General features: G+C 35.9%; 1 non-coding gene across 1 annotated transcript; it reads right to left on the reverse strand.

Annotated features, from left to right (window-relative positions):
- Nucleotides 1-18,141: 18,141 nt before the first annotated feature.
- Trnas-gcu (transfer RNA serine (anticodon GCU)) lies at nt 18,142-18,213 on the reverse strand. Its single transcript has one exon. It is a non-coding gene; the product is annotated as a tRNA-Ser (tRNA).
- Nucleotides 18,214-18,414: the final 201 nt, after the last annotated feature.

Here is an 18,414-nt window from a genome sequence, read left to right on the forward strand (position 1 = left end):
AAAGGACTTCGCTGATTTTCGCAGGACAAGTGAATAAGGATATATTACATCAGTCGTCCAGAACATTGCAAGAACTTTATGATCGCCAAGAAGAAGAATGCTGGCTAAGTACAAAATAGATAAATAGTGATTATATTTGATTATTGTGTATGTGCATTTGTTGTCATATATTGTACCAATAATAACGTGCTTTCAATTAAAGACTTAGATTTTGTTAGCATAATCAAACAGTGTATTTGTGTTGTGCATTCGTGTGAGTTCGGGTAAAAGGTGATTTTGGCCTTGAGTCAAGTACGACTCGTAACAACCTGATATAATAGTTCGTCAGAAATGCGCCCAACCAAGTATGGAGCTGAAGGTTTATGCTCTTAAATAAAGATTGACCCTACATCATTAGATACGACGCCATTTCTTGTTCATATTTATTGCCTGACGACAAACTTTTGCCACGCTTTCCCAAAAGTGGGGTTCGGGGTTGCGGCGGTGGTCCTCAGATGGTCATGAATCGAAACCAGTTGTGCATTGTTACAATTATTATTATTGTTCTATAAAAGAAATGGAACCTTCACTTTTTTCCAATCTTTATTGATTGCAATGTACACAACTTAAAAAGATATACTAATTAGAGTAGTTGACGTCATTCTAAGTTAACTAAGACAATGAAAAGCTGTGTTTCGTCTATCTATCAAACCCTTTGGTGTGAATGTATTACGCGTTATAAATTAGCTCAAAAACATCTTCGCCACCTGCTACGCCCACTCGCATCCTCTTTTATCACTGTAATTCGGATAAGCTCAAAAACAACCTACTTAGGTTGATGACTGATCTAAATCTACACTATCTATCCTATACACCTATGTCTGTATTAAAGTTTATTGGGTAAACGAATGTTTTATATTTTTTGCACGCTTGGGATATTGTTGTTTCATATTGCTGTCTGCGAAATGGATTTGCATGAAAATTTGTTTGTTCAAATCAACGAGTATCTATTTTGATACAAAGATCCTGTAGGTCCTTTGCTAAAAACGATCACAATAGCTGGTCACACTTTTGATTTGGCTGTAGACTAATAGTGAATGTTAGTTGGATCTACTTTACTGTTGAGTGGGCCTGCAATGCTGTCTACCCGATCCATCCACAGATACGCATGTACCCCTACCACCCCAAAGTCCTATTCTCTCTATCACGAGTGTATGCTCTTATTTTGGTGCCTCATGATGAGCAAATAAAACGGCTTATATTAAAGCCATAATGTGTGATTTGCATAAAGAATAGATTCCTATTTAAATCCTAGTTTTCACTGCAGTTACTGTCCGTTTTCCTATACACAATACACAGTGCTCTCACCATTGACGCGCGACCTTTACAAATAGTGTATGTTAGAAGTATATGCATTTGCCTAGTAAACATCACTGTGTGGAAAATAACCGGCCAATATTTGAAGTATTCTCCAAACTTCTAGCAAATATATTTCTCTAACATGACCTAAAATTACAGCTAGATTAGATGTTCAGAAATAGTCGCACTTTGGTAAAATATGAGTGAGGGCAAGGCATAGCTAGCTCATAGCTAGCCAACTCCCCGTGTTAATTGAATGGAGATTTGACCGAAAATATTGGTAACGGACCGCTCAGTTCTGAAGGATGCCACAAAAAAAAAACGGTACAAGCTACATTTAAAGTATTCTATTCTAGAAAATGTAGTTTTGTAACATGTCCTAAATTTTTAGCTAATTTAGGTGTTTGGAAGTATTCGCACTTTTGTGTTTTAGGAAGGATATGTAAACGACAGATAACACCAAAAAGATATGAAGAAATTATTTCCAAACCGTGTTAAGTCAACAATCATTATGTTGCTCATTTTCAAGAATGCTGGTTAACAATAAGCAGACCATTGTCTCATTTCGTGAACAAAGGTCCACATACCATTGTTACCTTGCGTTTTCTTTATAATCGGTTACCCAACTGAAACTATAATACCAGCTCATTGCGATACCGCATATGATGAAAAACAGACACATGTGCACAACCAGAGAAGATCTGATTTAATCAGTTGAGCTGTTTTCAATGAGTGTTATCTTGGTTTAATAGCTTTTAATGGGGTTTAAGTCCTGCAAAGGTCGTGGTGAATTCTACTGTAGACATGACTGCATCATGGATCACATTATCTCCTTTTAGTTTCTAGCCAAATAAATGAGGTAAAACGAAGAAAATTGCGATTTCATTCCAGCGCGTATATTAGCTCGCCGATCATATTACATGTATAATTGCTGCACGGAGCATCGCGCTCGACATGTGTACACATAAGCTGACATCCACGGGACATGTTAACAAGCACTCGATCGGTGAATTCTGAATAAAACCGGATATCTCCGGTTTCAATATACTGTTATTAAAGCACTTCAGGCCTAGTCTTTTACGTGGTATTTTAGTACACCACTGGGCATTATTATGCAACAAGTAGAAATCCGAGTAAAATTGAGGGCGTCGCTGTGAAGCAAATAACACATTATGGGTTTAATTATATTGTTATATATTATCATATTGCTACCCTTCTTCTTAGTGTTTTTTTCTTAGTGCAGAAACACTCTCATTTAATATTATATTACGTTCATATGCTGTTTGATAGGAATTCATACTTTCGAATCCATATTTGGTGACATAACTTGTTACAGTTTCATGCTTATACGTAGTACTTCATCAGACTGGCAACCTTGCAACTTCTTTCCTGAAGTTGCTGCCGTCGGCGGCGCTAGAAGATGGTCGAAAATATTCGGTAAGAAATAGTTTCCCTCAAGTCTATTCACGATTTTTGCCCTTGTCATATCATCCAAACTGCATCTCTAATCTATATTTGTTCCTGTTGGTGTGACATTCACGTCCTCCCAGGCTATATCATTGAATAGCTTATTTATATTTCCCTTTACAATGCTTCACGTTTTGTGAATGTAGTGGGTGCCAAATTGACCATTATTCTGTGCAGCAGGTTGCAATCCCATATCTTTACAATCTGGGACCTAATGTAATCCTCCAAGATGACCTGCACTCAGCCCGTACCTCAACCTGATTAAACACTTGTGTAACCAGCTTGGTTGTAATGAACCTGCGACGAATCCTGGTTGAGGAATGGAATGCTATCCCCAATGACGTAGAAAAACATAGATCGCTGAGCTCGAACTGGTACGTTGCCGTTTCATTGACAATCACACACTGAATACGGCATTATGAAATGAAGGGACCTAACAAAATCAGCATCAAATGCAACTAAAATGGGAACTAAATTTACTCTAGCATGTATGGATTAATAAAATTAAATAAATTACTTGTTTTAGCATATTCAACTTGATGTGTACCATTTTTTATCAAAAAATTGCTGAATAATAAAGGCAGGCACGCTCCTAAATCTAGTTCATTCGCCCGTTGCCTAAAACAACTCTACTACCATGACCACTGAAGGCGAAATTTCGTAAAGTAGTAGAGTTGTTTAGCGTGGCAACACTGGTGATATACCAGATTCAGGCGTGCTTGCCTTTATTATTCAGCATTTTTTGATAAAAACAATGGTATACTGGGAAATTTAATGCGTTTTAATACATGATTTGTTCAACTTTGTGTATTTATACAGCACCCAAACCGGGACCCAAACCGGCTTCACAGATTCGGCGAGCAGGGCACTCTATCCTTTCTACCTCATTGGCTATCCCACAGCAATGTGTGACAAGGCTGATGAATAATGAGAAGGAGGTGTCGTGCTGTTGTGGCTGCTTATGGTTTTATTGATGTTAGTGACTAGTGTTGTTTGAGCACAGAATAATGGACAATTGGCACATTATGTTTGAGACCCCACTACACATTCCCAAGACATGTACTCAGCCGTGAAAAAGGTGATTGTAATATTAAAATATGGTGTCATTGTAAACATAGTAAAGGAGAATATAGATATAAATATAGCGGCGTGTCGGACTGGTGCAGTACATTTCAGATTCGGAGTAGCGGCGTTTCGGATTAGCGGAGTGTCGAGCTTGCGGCGTATCGGACAATGTTGCTGACGATGAGCACCAAGATGATAATGACGATGATGAACCAGGCAGAAAACCAAATCTAAGATAATTTTTTTTAAATTGCCAAATGTAGCTTACCTGGTGGTAGAATGAACAGTAAGAGGGAGGGGAGGAACACAAGGAGGAGGAAGATAATTATGAAATCAATCAATTTTTTGACGACGTGATCACATTTCTCATAATCTTTATCCTGAAGCTATCATGCCTTACATTGACTCTAGATAATGGTGAACTCTGAATATTACCTAAGGCATGCTGTTGGATTAACAAAACACTTGAATGTGTGTACTTGGCATTGCGTTCTGAACAAGCTTCTCAAACATAGTAAAGTGACTGCATTTCCATAAAGGAAAACATTTTTGTCTATTATGCTTTCGTAGAATAGTGGTTGCATATTTTCTTAAACTACACGTCCATATCTTCTCATTGTTATTTTAGTTGCTCTCTGACTGTTTTAATATGCTTGTTCCTCGTCATTGATGGTTAGATAACAGGAGCTCTTCTTAGAATTATAGGGTGATGCGAGGCACAAATTGACAAAAATCATTGAAAGTTGGTTGAATTTGCATGATATTGCATACTTGCCGAAATCTACATAATTTTGTATGATATTACAGACTTACATGATGCCTCTTCCATCCTCCCTGGATCCGCCACAGTTAAGGGTATACGAGGTATTTCGATTTTCATTATCTGAATCAATATATTATTGAAAAATAACACTTTGGTGTTTTGCAAAAGTTCATTCTACAAATCATATACTTTGAAAACTGGCTTAATTTATTGTTGTTAATGAGTTATGTACATTTTACACAAATTAAAGCTAAGACACTAACCCTTGAAAAATTTGTGTGAAGTATAAAACAAGGGACTATTCAATTCTCAAAACTCGTAATTGTTGAGACCTAATATAATTTTTATTTGAAACAAATCCATATTATCACGATTCGATTTTGTTTGGGAAACAACCTATTCGCATAGTAATTTCACACGTCTGGTAAGTTTGGGTAGCCAAGGTATAAATTCGGGATGAATTTGCCCACAAAAATATATCAAATTATAGATAGCACTATAATGATAAACGGGGTGTATGAAAATGAAAAACACTGCGCTAGTCCGAAAAAAATGCGTTAGTCCGAAAATGAAAACCACTGCAACAGTCTGACACGCCGCTAATCCGAATCTGAAAAACTTTTTCAGCCCGACACGCCGCTAGTCCGAAGCCGAAATACACTGCGCTAGTCCTAATCTGGAATACACTTCTGCAGTCCAGCACTGCGCTAGTCCGAATCTGACCAACACGGCGTGGTAGTCCAAACTGAAAACCATAGCGCTAGTCCGAAACTGAAAACCATAGCGCTAGTCCGAAACTGAAAACTTAAGCGCTAGCCCGAATATGAAAAACACTGCGCATTGTTTCACAGATTCGGACTAGTGCAGTGTTTTCCAGATTCGGACTAGCGCGGTGGGTTTTTTTTTCGGACTAGTGCAGTGTTTTTCATTTTCGGAATAGCGGCGTGTCGAACTGGCAGAGTGCATTTCAGATTCGGACTAGCGGCGTGTCGGGTTAGCGGAGTATTGGACTGTACAACACATAAAACAAAAATTAAGAAATGGGTGAAATAAATAAAAGGCATGAAATATCTTATCAAGCATGATACGAGGTACATGAAAAAATATAAGAGATCCTGAAGAATTAGTTTAAAAGAAAATATAGAAAACTAAAAAAAAAAAAAAAAAAAAAAAAAGCGATATGTGCATGATATACACAAACATGAAGAAACACTTAACGGTCGAATGAAGTAAAAAACATGAGCTATCTTGTCATGAATGATAATGTGCGTAGTGGTATGTAATGGTAATTAAGCTTAATTAGTATGAACGTGTACTAGGGCTGTCAGTGGTATGGCAAAACGTCCTGTTTCCATCGGGACATGCACTCGAACGGGAATACGGTACACATTGTTCTTTCGGGATGCCGGACCAGAATGTGGGGCGTAGCAAGAGCATCATTGGCGGCCCATGGACAAAAGGCCCTTTTAACCAGGACGGGATTTACCTTATGGGGGCCCTTGGTCAGGCCAAAATTAGGAGGCCCCGAACTCACGTGCCGTGGAAGGCATGTGCACTCAAGTCAGTGGCCAAGTTTTGGTTTACGTATAATATAGGGGGACTAACATATTTTGTTCCGATGTTATTAGGACATTTGTGCGCAAAGCATGAGAAAAAATTCAATTTCAGACTATTTTAATCCCAGATCAACATGAATTTTGTTATTTGAATGCGAGCGAAGCGGGAAATTTTTTACAATTTTACCCTATTTTGGCCAAAAAAACATGCTGTTATTGGGGTTAACAGAAAGACGCATAGAGCAATTTGGGGGCTTCCAAATTTTTGGGGCCCTGGACCCAGGCCCATCTGGCCCAATGATAAATTCGGCCCTGTTGTCCATTATCAGCCCTTATTTAATTTTCGCTTTTGTGCTGATTATTTATATTTACTCTGAAATTGTAGTTTATAAAGGCAGTCAATTTCCTAAACCAATAGGGTTAACCCTTCAAGTGTTTACAAAATATTTTATAAAATGTTTGCTAATAATGTTTAACCATAGTTATTTGACAACATTCATAATGTGTTGTTGTAATGTTTTCAACAACAAAAACAGAGACGTTCACTTTGATCAAAAACAAGGGACATAAAGAACTCCGAGACAGTCTAAACGCAGGACAACCGATTCTTTTGTTCTGCTTAGTCGCGCTAAAAGTCGATCGATACATGTTAAAATCAGCACAATTCCGAGATGCACCTTTTTGCTATGAAATTTATTTTCTCGGTCAAATATAAAGCAAAATTTTTTTTTTCTTCATTAATTTCAAATAAAAAAATAGTGCTTGGATGAACATTTTTTTTAAAAATCCTGGTGTTAAAATTAAGCATCAAATTGTGTCTTTTAGTGTGATATTTTTGATTTTTATAGGCCTTTAGTTCGCCCGTGAGCTTTTTACAGAATTCATTTTTAGCGTCTCAAACTAATATAGTTTGCTAAAGAAAGATATTTCCCACCTCTGTAAAGCACATCGTGTGGGTCTATATATTATAGTTTTGTCAGAATTTCCGTTTTTATTTTACCCTTTTTCCCTTCATCCTCCGAAAATGTCAAAATCAGTACTTTATCTCGAGAGCAACCAGCTGAATTAATCGATATTTCAATTGTTGTCAACCAGGTCCCTTTTCCATTGAAAACCAGGATTGCCTGACCAGCGATTTGGTAGCCCAAATCCCCAATTCTGGTAAATGAGGTGAATTTTGGAAATTTGCTCCCGTGATAGCCTGCAATTTCAATTTATAGGGGCTATGGATTCCATGATTATGAAAACCATTTTGTCTGTTTGTTTGTTTGTTTGTTTGTTTATTTACCTAGGATGAGGTCCATGGGAAAATCCACTGTCCAAACCTAGAAAAATTCGCGTGTTATTAGAGGGGATTTTAATTTTCTGTCCCTCCTATCTCCAGGTGAATTTTGAATGACCCCCCCATCGGGCATCGCGGGTTGGCATTTTCATTACACCCTTCAGACTTGCGTTCGGGTTTGTGTAGGCCTATTTGTCATAATTTAGCGCTATAGGACCTACTTTATAAATGTATAGCTATAGCCGTGCTATATAAATATTATAAGGTACCGGTATGTAATATTATGTAGGCCTATGGGGGTGGGGTGGGTACTCAACACATTTTAACCATGACTTACAATGCAAGGCTCATTGTTGCCATAAATGATTTTTCCTTTAGGTCATTATAATAGGTTGTTATAAACTTCCATGTTTAACCTTGTATTGTTTTGGCTGCTTCATTATGACTTTCGGTGGGTTTAAGCAATTTCAAACAAACACAAACTAAAGGCACTATACCCAGTCACCTTCATGACAATTGAAACACCAGGTAATTTCTTTGCTATATTGAAGTTCTGGCAACACTCTATCCAGGCCGGGCACCCAGAGATATCGATCCACAATGCTAGTATTAGCCGAAGATTTCACGCGTGGATTTGAAAATATTTCAGCTGGTAGTCAAAATTATGGAATCAAAACGGAAATTCTGACAAAACTATAATATATAGACCCACACGATGTGCTTTACAGAGGTGGGAAATATCTTTCTTTAGCAAACTATATTAGTTTGAGACGCTAAAAATGAATTCTGTAAAAAGCTCACGGGCGAACTAAAGGCCTATAAAAATCAAAAATATCACACTAAAAGACACAATTTGATGCTTAATTTTAACACCAGGATTTTTAAAAAATGTTCATCCAAGCACTATTTTTTTATTTGAAATTAATGAAGAAAAAAAATTTTGCTTTATATTTGACCGAGAAAATAAATTTCATAGCAAAAAGGTGTATCTCGGAATTGTGCTGATTTTAACATGTATCGATCGACTTTTAGCGCGACTAAGCAGAACAAAAGAATCGGTTGTCCTGCGTTTAGACTGGAGACGCGTTGTAAATTTTTTTGTACGTACCCTTTGAGGCCATAGTAAGTTTTTGCACCTAGTTCACGAGGTAAAGCTAAGTACACAGGTATTAAATTCTTACACCTTATAGACTAATCTTTTCTGGCAGCTGGAGTGCTTGATTAGACGCTTTTTATTGAGCGTTCTTAAAAGAGTGTCAGTCACAGCTCAAAATCAAACGGAAAATTTAGAGCTATTAAGGAAACTCAAGATTGTGAGTTTCGAAGCATAGATTCGAAGATTTCTTCTTCTAGTTTGATTTTTAAATGATTATAGAAACACATTGTGTTTTCACATGGAAACAACTAGTTTGCTATAGCAAACCGGAAATTAAAATAAGAAAACAAGAACAGGAAATGTAAGAATATGGGATTGTACAACTTTTCGTTTAATAAACGATTCAACACATTTTGAAAATAATGTGACTTTCTTATTAAAACAAAATAGAATTATTATTATGCAAATCGCAAAAATGGAATGGAATGCCTAATACTTTTGGAAAAGAAAACGTTAATTAACAAAAATAAAAAGAAACGTTAATTAGAATCTGACATTTATTAGGAGTAAATTGCTTTTATGATTGCAATGTCAGAAAAATAAAAGTGGGAGTGAAAGGGAAAAAAAGCACCACTACACCAATTGATAAAATCATCTAAATTATTATATATCGCAGAATTCCATCTTCAAGCATATGCCGGTAAGTTAGTGTTTTTGTTTGTTTTTTGTGTTTTTTAACAAAAGAGACGAAAGACACCTTCCGCTTATCATGCTTATTTCGGGACATTATGCTTGTAGATGGAATAAGGTATAGAACTATCGGATTATCGGATCTTGTTAAAAATTATAATTTGGTTGCATTGATACGTAATAGTTTGATACATGCACTTCAAACACTCATTATTTTGTCTTCCGTTGTGTAAATTGATATAATATTGTGCGATGAAGTGAACAACCCTGACTGATGAGCTAGAGACTCACATTTCATTCGATTACATTGGTCTACGTGATTATTCTGGAAGCATTGCAAAGACATCTTTCACGAAATATAAGGGGTGGCCATTCTCTTTGGAAGGGAAATCATGAATATACTGGGGTGTCATAGGTATTTTTACACCAATAAATAGATGGGTAATAAAATTATCAAGGGCAAGTGACTGTTAGAGTGCCATGTAAATATTGGTCAAAATGGCAGTTACAATCAAAAACATTTGCGCGTTTCTTGGACGAAAATGTGTGCTCAGGTGTATCGAGGTGGAAACTGTGCGCATGATGGTTTATAAGAGAATCGTTTTTGTATAGAAGCCTTTCCATATGGTGTGACATGGGAGTAGTAAGCTCCGGTAGTGACCTATTTTTAGTTAATTCGAAAATGTATACTAGGATTGGTTTTTGCATTGTTTTAATAATTGTTTTTGATACAAATTAATGAAGAGAATGGATTCGTAAATGAATTCATCAATGATTGCGTGCCAAATCGAACCTTGCATTCATTGGTAATGCATGTAACAAAACTGAACAGTAAACAAACGAGTTTATGTAGTAGATAAAGGGTGAGAAACAGACCATTACCATAGATAATCGGTGTCTTGTTGAGGTATGGTGAGCATGTTAGTCGCTCGAGCCTTCCGAGCGACTAACATGCGAACCATACCTCAACAAGACACCGATTATCTATGGTGATGGTCTGTTTTGAACCGTTTATCTTACATATACGGCGAGCAAAAATAAACGAATTTGTTGTAAAAGTGTATTCATTTTCCAAAAACAAAATGGAAAAAACTGATGTATTATTTTGTAAAAAGTTGTGGGTTTTTTCCCAAAATAAAAACACCTCGAGATAGTGTAATATTCTTCCCATGTGTCCTGCGTGCGAGTCTATTTAATGACAAATGCAAGTGATTTAATCAAATCAATACAGAATTGATCTCAATTGACAATTGTATTTGAAGTGGTTTGGTAGGTTATTCACTTGCTTTAATCCGCTGGAGTTTATTCACCCCGTGACCATTGTTATTCAAATAATTAATGAATAATGCAAATTTGATGGACTACAATCTGTTTCAACACCATGAAATTTATATCTTAGAAAAATGTGAGTATAAGCAGATATTTGAAAGACCTAGTAACGTTGTGTCTAATGGTGCTCCCCATTATGGGTAGGTCACAGTAAGGCTTTGCACCCCCAGCCTCTTGACTTGTAATGAGTACCGCAGGTTAGTTTGCGAAGCTCCCCTGGTCGGGTAGTATCCCGGGGGTTCTTGCCTAGCAGCTAATTTGCATGGACCGTTGAGCGTTTTGGGTTGGGCAAGGATAAAGGCAGATTCCATTCTAAAACCAATGGCAAGTTTATATACATGTACTGAGTTTACATTCAACGAAACGGTTACTTTTTATTTATGAATATTTACTTCGTTATGCTAATTAAAATTTAATTACTGTTATACGGACTGCAGGAGCCCTCTATAATTTTCTCTTGCCATGTAACATTTGCATTTAAATCGAGCTGTAAATGCATTTTTTCCAAATAATAGTAACCAACTCAGATTCTACATGTATGTTGTGATCCTTTCCATAGTGTTTCTAGAATGTCCATGGTATTCTTTTTGTTTAGCTCGCTGCCCGAGACCGTTATCTTGAGCTATTGTGTTGATAACGGTCTCTGGGCAGCTAGCTACCTCCATTACTCTAGGCAATGGTCGAGGCAACGAACCTCAAACAAAGGAATACAATGGATAATCTGTGAATAGAAAAGGGCTAGACGTATATTCGGAGAGATTGACCGCGGATCAAATCTCAAGCCGTACTATCTTGTTTTTCTTCCGTCTTTAGTATTCTACATGCAAACAAACCATAGGGGCATTTAGTTGATTTAGAAAGATTACCCAGGGATTGAAGCACAAGCCTTGGTTTTGTGTTTAATTTGGACAGTTTTGCCTTTCCGTTGAACCTACCCAATAATACAAAGGAAAGTAAGCACATGGATCAAATCAGAAGCCGGGTTTTTTTCTTTTTGTCTGCAATGGGAGGGAATCAATCAGCGGCAATGTTTTAGAAAGCTTAGACTTTGGTCCTGAAATCTGAACATAGAACTCAAAAACAAATCTTGTACTTTAAGCAATTACTATATTTTCTATCTTGATACAAAGATGCAAAGAAAAAGTATCAAAACCCGGTGGATTTCGAAGATTTGACTGGCCGGGAGTCGAGGACCATAATACAATCTGGGGAGTACTATTATACATGTAAATAAATTAAATTAATTTCGGATTTATATAGCGCCTTTTTCCAGATTTTGAAGGATTCAAAGCGATGTAATGCCGCTGCCATGGTGAATCATCACAATCAGATCGCATCAACTAAATTGGCCAGTTGCTGCCGAACCTGGCGCAAACCTATCCGCACTTAGATTGTAACATCCACCAATTATCTGTGCAGCTCTCAAAATTCCATTGGGTGAAGGAAGTTTTTGATAACCAAACAACTTTTTTTAAGTAGGAGGAAGCCGGAGATCCCGGAGGAAATCCGAGATCCCGGAGGAAACCGGAGATCCCGGAGAAAACCTGCGAGAACCTGATAAACCAAAATGCACATACATTCCTTGGGCACATCTGGGGCTTGGTAAGGCGAGGTAATTACCGCTGCGCCAACTCGCTCTCCCAAAACAAAACTCAAAGAAAGTTAAACTTAAATTCAATTTCAGTTTTAGTTTTAACTTATCCTTTAAAGACAAGAGATGCAATACATTTGCCCAACGGCGCAGGAAATCACGGCCTTACAGTCGCAAACACGTTAAGAAAAAAGATCTTCACACAAAAAAGAGATAATTAGACTTTTCAGCTTGCTTCATCTATCATTCAGAAATTTGCTGATTGTCTATAAACTGTGTAAAGAACTAGCAACGTGCAATATTTATTTAATCATCGTTCTACTATAAGGTGGGTGTACCAACCCCTCTAAGGTTTTTCACCGGCACTTAATGACTTAATCTATATCTGTAGATCCGTTCTTGGCGCTTATTTTCAACTAGCCACCTTACCCTAAGGTCAAGGCCAACATTAAAAACATTAAAATCCATGATTTTTTCTTGCGAAATTATTCTAAGGATATGAACAATAGACATTTCCTTCATTATTGTGCAGAAAATCAAGTAAAACTTGTACGTTGTGTGGATTCTTAGCTGAAAATTCGAGTTATGCTTTTTTTGTAGATAGCCAGACTTTCCCCACACCGGATAGAAGTGACTCATAGCTATACATCTGTAGAAACTAATATGTACATATCGTATTATGATGTTTCATATACACTCCTTCGTTGTTCGACAAACTACGAAGGGGATTGCAATTCCCCGTATATTTCTCAAACCAAATTTATTTCAGTATAGGACAAGGCTTTAATGTATCTAAGGAGGAAAGTGGATGATTGGAAAAAATGGCGGTGTTTTAATATATCTCTTTGCTACCTAACAACGACCTTTTGCTCTATTATGCAAAACGGCATTAAGGATAATACAATTATATTGCTCAATAATTCTAACCAGATACTTGTTATTGACACGCAGGCCAACATGTCCAGTTTGAACGCTTAATGGACACTACCTATATATTTCCCTAGAGTTTGCCTCGTCTTGCTTTATATCAGAATTTCTTAAACACTTGAGAGAGTTCCTGCAATCTTAATAGGTTCTTAACCGTGTGATATGACAAGATAGGCATATAACACAGTTCAGCGTCGACGCGATGTTCGTACTCGCTATTTGAACCAATCAAGGTTCGTTTGTCAACAACAATCGAACTGATCGATTCTAAGCTCTGTAATATTTAGGATTGAATTCAATTAAAACTTGATTTGAATTGAAGTTTTAAGAAACATCAGCTATACAAATCAACCAAAAAAAACCCTCAGGGGTCTTTGTTATGTTACTTAAAATAATGATGTTGCCCGTGTCATATGAGACAATAGATGCACAAAATCTAGTGCCACAAAATGTGATAATTATTGTGAAATATGTGTATTTTATACGCAACTTTAGTTTCCAAAATGTCGTTGTTCATTATACTTTTCAGATTTGCGGTATAAACTTGAATCGAATGACTCAATTTGAGTCTGACTCGACTCGAGACTCGACCCTTCGACTTGACTCCGGACTCGACTAGGTTGATTACACGACTTGTGACTCGTCTCGTTAATGACGTGGCACAACATGTGACTTGATTTGACAATGTATCGATATGTATGTCAATTTCTTATCATTCCAGTATTCCTCTTTTTGTTTGTGTTTAACCACATTAATAACCAAAAAGCCGTTACTAATTAACACACCTGTAAACATTGGCATTTACGGATGAAAATGAAAATAAAAATGAAACCTAGCAGCTGATAGCTTGTTTACACTAGAAAATAATACCCCGAGGGTACAATAATCATCAAGAATCACATAGTTAAAGCATGTTTTGACATTTTGAGGAAGAACACGAGTCGTGACGTAAATGCTTTTTGATTTTGAAAACTAATTCATTCAGGGATGGTTTCTATCCTCAGCTTACCGCAATAACATTCACATTTTGACAAACTCCTCTTCATTAAAGGGTTGCTGCTAAGTCTCGCAATATTAATGTTATTTTGCTCGTAAATTAATATTTTTCTTCCTGAGGCTGCTCGGACAATTAAATCAGATTTGATTTCTGACGTACTTAGATCGAAAATAGGTCATTGTGATCTGATTTGAGTGAAACAAAGATAAAAGTTAAAATAACAATTTTTTGTGTATTTTTTGCGTTTGTATTAACATTTTTGTTTGTATTTTATGTTTTTCATGTCTCCTTTCATGTATTATCATATCTACTTTTATTAAATAATAAACAGAATATAGTTCAAAAGCAAAAAAAAATATTTAAAAAACCTGAGGAATATTCAAAGAGTGTTAGCTATCCTGTTAGAGACCTCGCTACATGTTATTGCTTCAAATGGGGTGTCATTGTAAAGGGGAGTATTGTAGCTATCCATTGATATGCAACACGATATGAATATGTCACAAATAATTTGAGATACAAATGCTTGAAAAAACTTTCCAAACTTTTGTTGAGGAGTTTACTTGACTTCTTGAAGACAAAAAATAGAAATCTTTTGAAATGCTAATTGCCCAAAACCACCTATAGGAGCAGTATATTGATTAAAATAAATAAAACAATAAAATGGCCAACCCAAAAAGAAAAGTCGAAAAAGGTGGTCAAGAAGGCTGTTTCCGACATGTTTGCATGCCCCAACCGAACATTTTCATTATTATGTTTTCAGGGTTATTAGGAGTTAAGAAAGCTTAATAATGATAATATTGGATGGCTTATTTCGCATGATACCATAACATATCGGATTCGTCATACAAATATCGAACTCGCCGTTGGCTCGTCCGATATTTTTATGACTCATCCGATATGTTATGGTATCATGCTCAGCCATCCAATATTATATCAGTATCGACACAAAATTGGCCGATTTAGTCATTTACCATTGAGCTATTTCAAACTTAGGACCGGATTTACCATTAGACCAGATGGGTACGGGTCCAGGCCCCTAAAATAGCCTAAGGTATGTTCCCCAAAACACCATGTTTTGGACCGAAATATGGTAACATTGCAAAATTGCGCAATTTACCTTCATTTTGGGCTAAAATTGTCTGAAATTGGAAATTTTTAACCAGGAAATTAGCAAGAATTATGGCCAAAATTCATTTCTATTAAGACCAAATTAGTAATAAAAAGCAAATTTTTTCATGGAGGGCGCAATTTCTTTAAAAAAAAGTAATAACCCAGTTTACCATTTTCCCTCTTGGGCCACTGTATTGCCAAATTTAAACTTATTTCCTTTGATTTTTCTTTTTCTTTGATATATTTGAAAGTATACTTTTCTTTGAAAGTACACTTTCTTTTCGATGTGGGTGCGTCGCACCACCTGCACCTACCCCCATTTTTGTTAGGTGGATTTGGGCCCCGCCCCATACAGCCCCCCCGGATAAAAATCCCAGCTACGCCACTGACAATAGGGACAATAGATCTTTCTGAGATTACGAAATCTATGATTCTATGTTTGTCATGCGTAGAGGTCCAATAAACCCTAGGAAATACCATTATTTTCTGATTATCTGTCTTGTTTTCAATGCAATGTTTGTTTCACTAAATACGGAAATGGTTAGGCATAGCTAGCTCATGACCACATTTCGTATGTGACCTCGCGTAATTGCATTTATATCGATATCTCACTTGGCTGGATTGGTCCCGCCTTATTGATCACGTCTACATTTTCCCCAGCGCGGAATTGTGTGCGTCACTATCACGCGCCAAGTAGGTATAAACGTGTCTTGAAATATCCTTTGATGCTGTGATAGTTTGAACTCACAAACAGTCCTGAGAGTAGTAGGAAGCTGTCGTTGCGTGATTTTTGATCTACAAGTTTCAGCCTAATATTGTATACAGGTCATGCTCAATTCATAGCGAGCGTGTAGATATACTTTTGTAGGTCCTGTGGTTCTTTAGTTATGTTGTAAAGAGGGCTGAAACAACAACACTTTTGTAAAACGTACATAACTCATTAACAACATTAAATTAAGCAAGTTTTCAAAGTATATGATTTGTAGAATGAACTTCTTCAAAACACCAAAGTGTTATTTTTCAATAATATATTGATTCAGATAAGGAAAATCTATTTTTTTGCTGTTTCGACCAACAATATCTCGTATACCCTTAATAACCAAAAAGCCGTTGTTAATTAACACCCCAGTAAACATTGGCATTTACGGATGAAAATGAAAATAAAAATGAAACCTAGCAGCTGATAGCTTGTTTACACTAGAAAATAATACCCCGAGGGTACAATAATCATCAAGAATCACATAGTTAAAGCATGTTTTGACATTTTGAGGAAGAACACGAGTCGTGACGTAAATGCTTTTGATTTTGAAAACTAATTCATTCAGGGATGGTTTCTATCCTCAGCTTACCGCAATAACATTCACATTTTGACAAACTCCTCTTCATTAAAGGGTTGCTGCTTAGTCTCGCAATATAAATGTTATTTTGCTCGTAAATTAATATTTTTCTTCCTGAGGCTGCTCGGACAATTAAATCAGATTTGATTTCTGACGTACTTGGATCGAAAATAGGTCATTGTGATCTGATTTGAGTGAAACAAAGATAAAAGTTAAAATAACAATTTTTTGTGTATTTTTTGCGTTTGTATTAACATTTTTGTTTGTATTTTGTGTTTTTCATGTCTCCTTTCATGTATTATCATATCTACTTTTATTAAATAATAAACAGAGCAAAAAAAAAATATTAAAAAAACCTGAGGAATCTTCAAAGAGTGTTAGCTATCCTGTTAGAGACCTCACTGCATGTTATTGTTTCAAATGGGGTGTCATTGTAAAGGGGAGTATAAAGTTAAAATAACAATTGTTTGTGTATTTTTTGCGTTTGTATTAACATTTTTGTTTGTATTTTATGTTTTTCATGTCTCCTTTCATGTATTATCATATCTACTTTTATTAAATAATAAACAGAATATAGTTCAAAAGCAAAAAAAAATATTTAAAAAACCTGAGGAATATTCAAAGAGTGTTAGCTATCCTGTTAGAGACCTCGCTACATGTTATTGCTTCAAATGGGGTGTCATTGTAAAGGGGAGTATTGTAGCTATCCATTGATATGCAACACGATATGAATATGTCACAAATATTTTGAGATATGCTTGAAAAAACTTTCCAAACTTTTGTTGAGGAGTTAACTTGACTTCTTGAAGACAAAAAATAGAAATCTTTTGAAATGCTAATTGCCCAAAAGCACCTATAGGAGCAGTATATTGATTAAAATAAATAAAACAATAAAATGGCCAACCAAGAAAAGTCAAAAAAGGTGGTCAAGAAGGCTGTGTCCGACATGTTTGCATGCCCCCATTACGTTTGGGTTTTGGAAAGAACCTTCTGTTAAATCATGCATGACTCAATTACAAATCTCTACATCCCTTTCTTCTTGTCTATTGATATTTTCAATAGTGTTTATCTTTCCCTAAATAATAATAAATAAATTTTGGATTAATAAATAAATCTTTCCCTAATAGATAGCGCCCTGATCGATTCTTCCTGCATATCGATATGTTTCATTTACATTACATTACAGAGATCGGACACTAATCCCTACCATAACAAACCATGTAAACAATGAACACCTATATTACAGGTGATATAACAGGTCTATATTACAGGATTATATTAGTAAACTATGATCTATTTGCAACTATTATATTGATTGAGCAGGAAAGATGTGATACTATTTTTTTGTATACTAGTCTAGAATGGTGGTTTTTTTTTTATGATGATGACATGTATGATGCAAACTCATTGTGTTGTGCGTTTGGCAATTTGGGAGGGGTGGGGGTTCAAAATGACCCCATAGGATTATAAAATCAAAATAAATAAATAAATAAATAAATAAATAAATAAATAAATAAATAAATAAATAAATAAATAAATAAATAAATAAATAAATAAATAAATAAACGAAAAAATTGAACAAAATATAACCATTGCTGTCAGGAGGACTCGAACCAACGCCATTGACATTAGCAGTCTGATGCTCTACCATTGAGCTATGACAGCATCTAGTTATGAGGGTCGAGTTTTTAGCTTATACAGTGTTTGTCTGTGATAATGCCGCCTCGTGAAAGAAAGAAATATAAAATCTCAATTTTTAATTTAAATTTATTTGATAATTTTCTAACCTATATTTTCTTTAGAGCAGGGACAAATATTTCCCCTTTTATCCAATTTGACCGCTAAATAAGAATCTATATACTTCTT

The sequence above is a fragment of the Amphiura filiformis genome, chromosome 8, assembly GCF_039555335.1.
Source record: "Amphiura filiformis chromosome 8, Afil_fr2py, whole genome shotgun sequence".
NCBI lineage: Eukaryota > Metazoa > Echinodermata > Ophiuroidea > Amphilepidida > Amphiuridae > Amphiura > Amphiura filiformis.